Source organism: Phragmites australis, chromosome 10 (assembly GCF_958298935.1).
Source record: "Phragmites australis chromosome 10, lpPhrAust1.1, whole genome shotgun sequence".
Classification (NCBI taxonomy): Eukaryota; Viridiplantae; Streptophyta; class Magnoliopsida; order Poales; family Poaceae; genus Phragmites; species Phragmites australis.
In genome coordinates this window covers 3,639,344-3,647,586 of record NC_084930.1, presented here as the reverse complement: position 1 = coordinate 3,647,586, position 8,243 = coordinate 3,639,344, and positions in this window count along the sequence as shown.

Below are 8,243 nucleotides of genomic sequence, written 5' to 3'. Positions count from 1 at the left end.
TGTAATAGGGAAAAATTGGAGTCCTCCTCTCTTGCCTCTTGAGAGCTTATTTTGTAGAGAGAAGAAGTAGTGGAAAATACCAGCATACCCCTAAAATATTATATTACAATCATGTGTATATGAGAGTATTTTTTGCCGTTCACTCCTTACATGTGGTGTGGTAACTGTGATACTATAATTGTCGTAGTAATGCTGTCATACGTCATCTAAATATCTTAGTGATGGGATGTTTCCCTAACAACACCCCCTAATATGCTAGTTCCAAGGTCTCAAGGAGCGAATGGATGTACAAAGAATTAGGTCCAACTCTTTTGGAGTCAAGCTATCCCAGATCGTTCCCTACCGTTGCAGCGAGGACATCTTTGACAGGGAGTGAAGGCTGCAAAGCTCACCGGGGTCCCATGATGAGGGTCTTGGAGGTGGCGCTCAAAGCCTGCGGATGCGGTGACGAGGTCCCGACCCCCTCAGCAGATAGCTGTGCCGATGCTCGACGAAGGCAGGGCCATTTAGAGCGCCGCGATGAGTGTCCGAGGCAAAGTCGATGGTGAGGTCAATGGAGGCAGTTAGTGACCTCCTTAGCGAAGGCCAGAGATGAGTCGATGGTGAGGGTGAGGGAAGCTGTTAGCGACCCCCTCAGCAGTAGACGCAACGAGGCTCAATGGAGGCACGACCATTCGAAGTCCCGCGGTAGAGGTCGGAGGTGAGTCGACGACAAGGGTGAGGGAGGCGTTTAGCGACCCCCTCAACAGTAGACGTGGTGAGGCTCGACGAAGGCACGACTGTCCGGAGCCCCATGGCAGTTGACGCGGTGAGGCTTGACGGAGGCACGGCCGTCTGGAGCCCCACGACAGAGGCTAGAGGTGGATTCGATGGCGAGGCTGAGGAACACAATTCATGACCCCCTCAGCAGTAGATGCGGTGAGGCTCAACAGAGGCACAACCGTCTAGAGCCCCACGGTGGAGGCCAGAGGAGGAGTCGACGACGAGGATGAGGGAGGCGATCCGTAACCCCCTAGACAGTTGGCCGCTGCGTTTCTCAATGAAGCTGGGGCTGTCTGGAGTGTCGTGCAAATGGCCAGAGGCGAAGTCAACGTCGATGCCGAGGGAGGCAGTTAGCGACCCTCTCAGTGGTAGACATAGCGAGTCTTGACGAAGGTAGGGCCATACAGAGCCCCACAATGAAGGTTAGAGGTGAAATCGACGATGATGCCGAGGGAGGCTGTCGGTGATATGGGAACCGGGGGTCCCTGAGTCCCAAGGCCAGGACAGCAGAGTGCCACGTGGCGCCTTCCCTTGGGTACTTTTCCTCGAGGTTCGAGAAGACCAAGTTCCGGGAGAGGGTGCTTAGGGCCATGAACAGTGGTCCCCGAGTACCCGAGTTCCCCGAGGACCCGAGAAGTACAAGTTCTGAAAGAGGGCGCTCGGGGCCATGAACAGTGGTCCCAGAGTACCCGAGTTCCCCGATGACCCGAGCAGGCACAGTTCCGGGAGAGGGCGCTCGAGGCCATGAACAGTGGTCCCCGAGTGCTCGAGTTCCCCGAGGACCAAGAAAAGGCATATCCGGGAGAGAGTGCTCGGGTCTATGAACAGTAGTCCTCGAGCACTCACAGTTCCCTGAGGACCAGAGAAGTCCTTCGCCGGTGGTCCCCATAAAGGCTCAGCGGTGAGGTGTCAATTGGTGAGAGGCCCAATACTGCATTTAAGAGGGAGCATGGTCTGTCACTTCCAACCACTCCCCCTACGTCTGTTGTCAGTCCCTGTCACTGCCTGGCAGGGAGGCGTAGGGACATTAATGCGGCGAGTCCCATCGCGCGTCATCCGGCGCGCCTTGGGATAACGTCGCAGGGCTCGAGGCATATCGCCTGCCGCTCTGCTGTGTCAGGCTCGCTCTGACCGGGTAGGCACGCGGGGTTGCTCGTTGGCTGCCCGGTGGGCCCTCCCCGCAACACCCACTGAAAAGCGGGATGATGACGACAGGACCGGACGGGTGCGCGTTTTCAACCCCCCGTAACATCAAATTGCAGCCCATGATGGTTGCTTTCCATTTATGGTGCCTTGAAACTCGCGCCATCCTTTCTGGGCACGCTAACCGCCCCGGTGGGGTATAAAAGGGGGCGGGCTCCCCAGAGAAAGGGGATCGAGCTGGCTGCAGATCAAGTTCTTAGAGAAGACAACGGCTTCTTCAAGACCGAAACATGCTGACGAAGAATAAGAAGCACGAAGCTCTAGACTTAGACAAAAATCCTTATAACATAAGAGATCCTCAGAGAGGCATTTTCAGAGCATTTATAGCATACACACAGGAGTAGGGTATTATGCTCCGTGCAGCCCGAACCTGTCTAAAATCCCCAGAGCATTTATTTCCTCTAGCATCCGATCATTCATCCCACCTGCATCTCATTTACTCTCATTTATTTTATGTACGAGGTAGATTCAGAATCATCCCCCTGGCCGAATCTCAAAGGGGGTCCCTCCGGATCCCCGCTTGTAGAGTTCATCCTCCGACAGCTGGCGCGCCAGGTAGGGGGTTGCATCCCTGAATCCGCTTTGTTTTCTACAGAAAATATGGCAGGAGGACATTGTCTCCAACGCACCGGTTCTAACTCCAGCGAAGAAGTGGAGCCCATCGCTCAGGAGGCCCCAGTTTCCGCTGCTCCTCAGCAGCAGCAGCGGTTCGCCTGTACGGCGCTCCCCTCCCATGGGGACAACGGCGCTGGGCCCAGCAGGGTCGCCGCCGTTGTCACAGGCGGGCCGCCTAACCCTCAGCAAGCGGCAGACACTCCTACCGCGAGATCTACGTCCGGACAGCGCCGGGCACCATTACAGCGCAGGCTCGCCTTCGGTGACGCCAGCCCTGGGAGTGCGTTGCTTGCGGTGCAAGAACTCCTCAGGCACCCGCCTATCCAGGCAGCGGGGGAGACCTCAGAAGGCCGTTGGTTGCAGGAGGTGGCCGCCCTGGTGGGCGCAGCTCACCGGCAGGTGCTGGCCGAAAGCTCCCATACCACCTCCCGCCGCAATGCAACCAAGGCCGATCCATCCTCAGGTGGCGGCAGAACCGGCTGGGGGGCCTCCAGGCGGAGTGCCACCCCCTGGCCACAACCGGAGCTCTGGACCTCCGCTTACACCTAAATGAGCAGAGGGCCGTCGAAGATGCGCGTGTCACCCTCGAGCGCCATCGGGAGTCCCGGCACGAGGCCGAGGCAGAAGACCAGTCTTCTTCTATACTGCACAGGCTGTCGTGCATTCACCAACGAGCTCTGTCGGGTCAACTGGCCCACGAAGTTCAGGCCAGAACTATCGAAGAAGTACGACGGGTCCATCGATCCTGTCGAGTTCCTCTAGATCTACACCACCGCCGTCCAAGCGGCGGGCGGCAGTGAAAAGGTTATGGCCAATTACTTCCATGTAGCCTTGAGGGGCTCTGCCCGCTCCTGGCTTATGAACTTACCCCCAGGATCCATCGGCTCCTGGGATGATCTCTGCCACCAGTTCGTAGCCAATTTCTAGGGCACCTTCATGCGCCCCGGCTTGGAGTGCGACCTCCATGCCGTGAAGCAGCAAGAGGGGAGACGCTGAGGCGCTTCATACAGCGCTTCAGCCAGGTCCGCAACACCATCCCGCGGATAACCCCCAATGCCATTATCGTCACATTCCGGTAGGGCGTCCGCACACCACTTGGATTTTTGAGAGAAATAACCCTTTTAGTACAATCAATAAGAGCACTATGTCTGGTTAGTCAATTCATTCCTAAGATGACATCAACTCTTCTAGTGTAAAGCATGATCAAGTTCACAAAGAATGAAACTCCTTCAAAGAGGATATTGGCCATATGAATGACTTGATTGGCTCATAGCTTCGCACTCAGTGCATCAATATGAAAGGAAGAAGGTAGGGTCTCGATGACCATATGGTGACACATGATGTAACCCTCTTTAATGAAAGAATGTGAAAATTCACGAGTAGCGTACCGACGAGCATACTGTCATCATCTTGTGCTTCTTCAAAGGTGATGTGGTTCACTCAGCCACACTTGGGAACTTGCGTAGCCTTGGAGGCTTGATGAGGGGGTTGCACAGGTAGTGGCAGTCATGGAGCAATCATCATAACTCCTAGCTTTGGGAAACGGCAATCCCGCGCAAAGTGTCTGAAGCTTGGGCATTCGGGGCCACTAGTCACACTCCCTTGGGATCTTACAGGTCTTCGAGTTTGTCCTTGCCACGAGGGGTATGGACGTCGCACCACCTACATCGGTTGTGGAGCAACCGAAGTTGAAACATGAGGTGGAGGAGGATTATTCTTCGTATGCGGACGTTGAGAGTTCCCGCCCACAGAAGGTAATGGAACCCTCTTGCACTTCTTCTCCTCCTGGTAGATCTTCATCTTATGTTCAACTGTGAAGGAGGTGCTCACCAACTTGTTGAAGTCGTCAAACTCGTGAGCTAATAGATGGTCTTGAATCTTGGAGGAGAGACCGTCCATAAAGCAATCTTGCTTCTTCGTGTCGATATTGATCTCTTCCGGCGCATATTAGGCCAAATGGTTGAATACTTGCACGTACTCCATGACAGATTTGCCTCTCTGCTTGAGATCCAGGAATTCCCACTTCATGATATTCATCACACCCTTGGGGATGTGGTAGTCGCAGAAAGCTTCGCGGAACTCTACCCAAGATACGTGATGGTCTGCAATGTGTGTGGTAAGATAGTTGATCCACCATGTGCAACAGTACCCTAAAGCTGATGGGTAGTAAATAGAGCCCGCTTGTGGTCCTCGCATATGAGAAGTGCGAGCTTCTGCTCAATGGTACAAAGCCAGTTATCTGTGTTGAGGGGATCCTCAGCACGCATGAAGGTAGGCGGTTGAGTTCGAAGGAAGTCCAAAAATTCATTGTGAAATCCGGCTCCACCTCCTCCTTGAGGGGCTGTATTGCGCACAAGAGCTTCAAAAAGAGCAGTTTGAGCCTGACGATTTAGCTCAATTAGCATCAACATATCCGTCATGGTTGGCAGTGTTGAATTGTTCCCATGGGAACCCTCAGGAAGATCATTCCCGAAATTGTTGTGGGCCATCATCCTGTTAGTGATGACAAGGATGAAAGAAAGGCAAATGATCAAACTCTAACTTAGCGGAAATGACATTAGTCGGACCAGGCAAGTGATGCACCCTAAGGCATCTTATGATAGGGAAGGATGCATATTCAAACGTATGGTGCAATGTGGGTATGCACATAGCCTAGCTCATTGCTCTCAATGCGTTCTGCACAAGTGTCAGCAGTCAAATCGTGGATATGGCGGTCAGACCGTAGGCACCGGCAGTTAGACCACTGCCATAGTGGTTAGACCGCTGGAAGGTCTAGCGCCAGGCAATAGCCTTTCCACCAGATTCCACACACAACAGAACTTTTTAAACATGAAAAATGACTCGATCCTACAATCACAATCGTCATCTCGAAAAGTATAGATAATTTAATCGTCCAAAAGTTCACGACAAAGAAGCCACGCTCTATTACATTTATTGAATATGTTGAAGTATAAAAAGTGTTTAAGCCAACGGTAAGAACGATCGGTGTTTAATCGATGCATGCAGTCTATGGCATTCTAGCACCGTCCATAGCTCATCTCATACTCACAACTCATACTTCTAATATCATTTTCATTGTGAAACAATAGTTAAGCCCTATAGCTCACGAACAATGGTCGAACCACCGCTCAACTTCTATCGATAACCTATGCATTTCTAAGAATCTCGGATAATAGGTTAGACAACAATATTGTTATACCCAGGTGATAAGGATAGGGATCATTAATGGTTCAAGGTAGGAATAATGCATCAACATGAGTTCTACCCACAATTACTGATATTGACTCGCTAACATGCACAACGTACCTAAAGCGGTAATTTATCAAATTAGACACCACACGATCCAAAGTATAAGGTGGAATATGCTTAGATGCTTGTCTTGTTTCTCTGGCGCTTCGCTCACGTACAAATCCAATTCTATGTCGGCCTCGACCACTTGAACCGTCGACACGTTACTCTCTAAACAATTCAAGAATGCATTAAATAACAAACGAACTGCGGAATGTATGCTTATGATACATGATTGTGAACGACATGAAAGGTGCCATGTTTCGGAAGCATTTGCAAAAGAACGCTAATTGATTGGGTAAGAGAAGGTTTGAACCTCGTATAAGACAAATTAAAGTTGCAGGGTACTAAGTAGCTGGTGGTCAGACCGTGGGGGTCGGACAGAGAAGAAAATGGTATTGAGTAGGTCTAGCAGCCAGATTGGCCCTAGTGACGGTTTAACTCCTGACTATGGAGTTTGACTGAAGGTTTGATCGGCCAAGTCACAACTTGTGGTTAGATCGGTCTTAGCGGTGTTCAAACCACTGGCCTAGCCGACATCATCTCGGCGAGGTCACGGTGAAGGCTCTAACGATGCCTTCGACCATGAATGGTATCAAAACACTCCACAAGATTAGAGAAGTATTCTTGGGTGATATGGGTAACATGCATGGGGCCAAACTCGAGGAACCTGTGGATGAAGTCCATGGCTAGGGTTAAGCTCAGGTTTAAATGAAATGGGGACCGGTTAGAGCTCGAGAATGACAGAAAAAAGGTAGGGGAAGTCTCACCTGGACATGGGGGAGCTTCCTATTAGTTTAGTCAACTCCAGGGAAGCTTCGATTCGTAGATCAGACTCCGGAGTGGTTATTGGCCTCGAGGTGTCAGAACTCACGTGGAAGCATCTCCAACGAAGAAGGCGATGGGAAGGAGCTCAGGGAAGCCTTCGGGGAGCTCGGGGAAATCTTCTCTGTCGATCTCCGGCCATCGAGGTGATTATCTCCCTCTCTTTCATGGTTTGGGTGAAGGGGAGTGAGTGAGGAGTGAAATGAGCGAGAGAGATGAGTGAGCATCAGTCGGTGGCTTTAAATGATGCTCTAAGTTTTGACGGTCAGATCACGGAATGTATCTTTTCTGTGTTTCTTTCTTTCTTTTTCTTCTCCTTCTCAAATGATTTTTAGGTCTTTCTAACTACCTATAAACCATTTTCATAAATATAAATATACATATATACTGAAAACACGCATTGACTAATAACATATCATTTTTTAATGGATTTGACCCTTAAATTAAAATCAACCACATAAAATATGATATCATGATGATTATGCATGCTCAAAGGCTATATTAGGATTTTGGGGTTTGACACCAGATTCGTCACTGATGAGTTCATATTAGTGACACGTTCGAAGTGACGAGTATTTTACAGGTCATTATTAAGAGTTATTACTCGTCACTGATAACCTTTTCTGAAGCAGTGCGTACATATACACATCCACGTATTTTAGAGATGGCCTTCACACGAGGACACAAAAATACACGCACTCTAACTAGGCCTTGTACACGTACTTGCATGGCCCATACACAAAGATGCTTTGCCTTCTTGGTTCTTGAATCACATAAGTATACATATAAAATACTAGTGAATATGCACGATGGATATGAACAAAATACCATCAAATATACGTGTCGTTTTGGCCATCGTGTTCTTTGCCGATCCATTACCCAAAGTTATACGAGAAATATTGGCAGCCTCATGTACAGTGTGTTCATGCCGTCCTGCTTGTTTGAACCGTTACAAAATCTCGTCATACAATAACGGCCATTTTTTGAGTTGTAAACTGTAAATAGACGTCTTGCTGGTTAAGAAGGAGCTTCAGCACTTCATTTTTGAATAATTGAGCATTTGATTTTTTTCTCTCTTAGTTTAGTGGTTGCATATTTGAGAATGTGAGAGCATCTAATAAATTGCTTTATAACGTTTGAGTTTTGTGACACTAGTGCTCCTTTAAGCAAGAGCTGTCAACTTGTTAATCTTGGAGGTTGCTACCTCCTAGGACTAGGAGACTTGGAGGTGGATGGTTGCACATAGTAAAGCCCTTCAAAGAAGTTTGTGAAGGAGTTTTGGTGGTGATTGTGAGATGTTTTAAGCATGCCTAACCAGAGCAGATATAAGCTTTAACTCACCTCAATATGAATCAGGAGTGATCGGAAAATCACTGACACCACAAAATAAAATTTGTGTGTCATCTCTTGTACTATTTACATTCATGCAACTTACCTTATGTAATTTATCTTCTTAGAATATAAATTGTTACATGTCACTAGAATTGCAAATCTTGACATAGTTCTAATTCCTTTTATATTGCTCTAGTGATCTCTAAGTTTAATTTTCG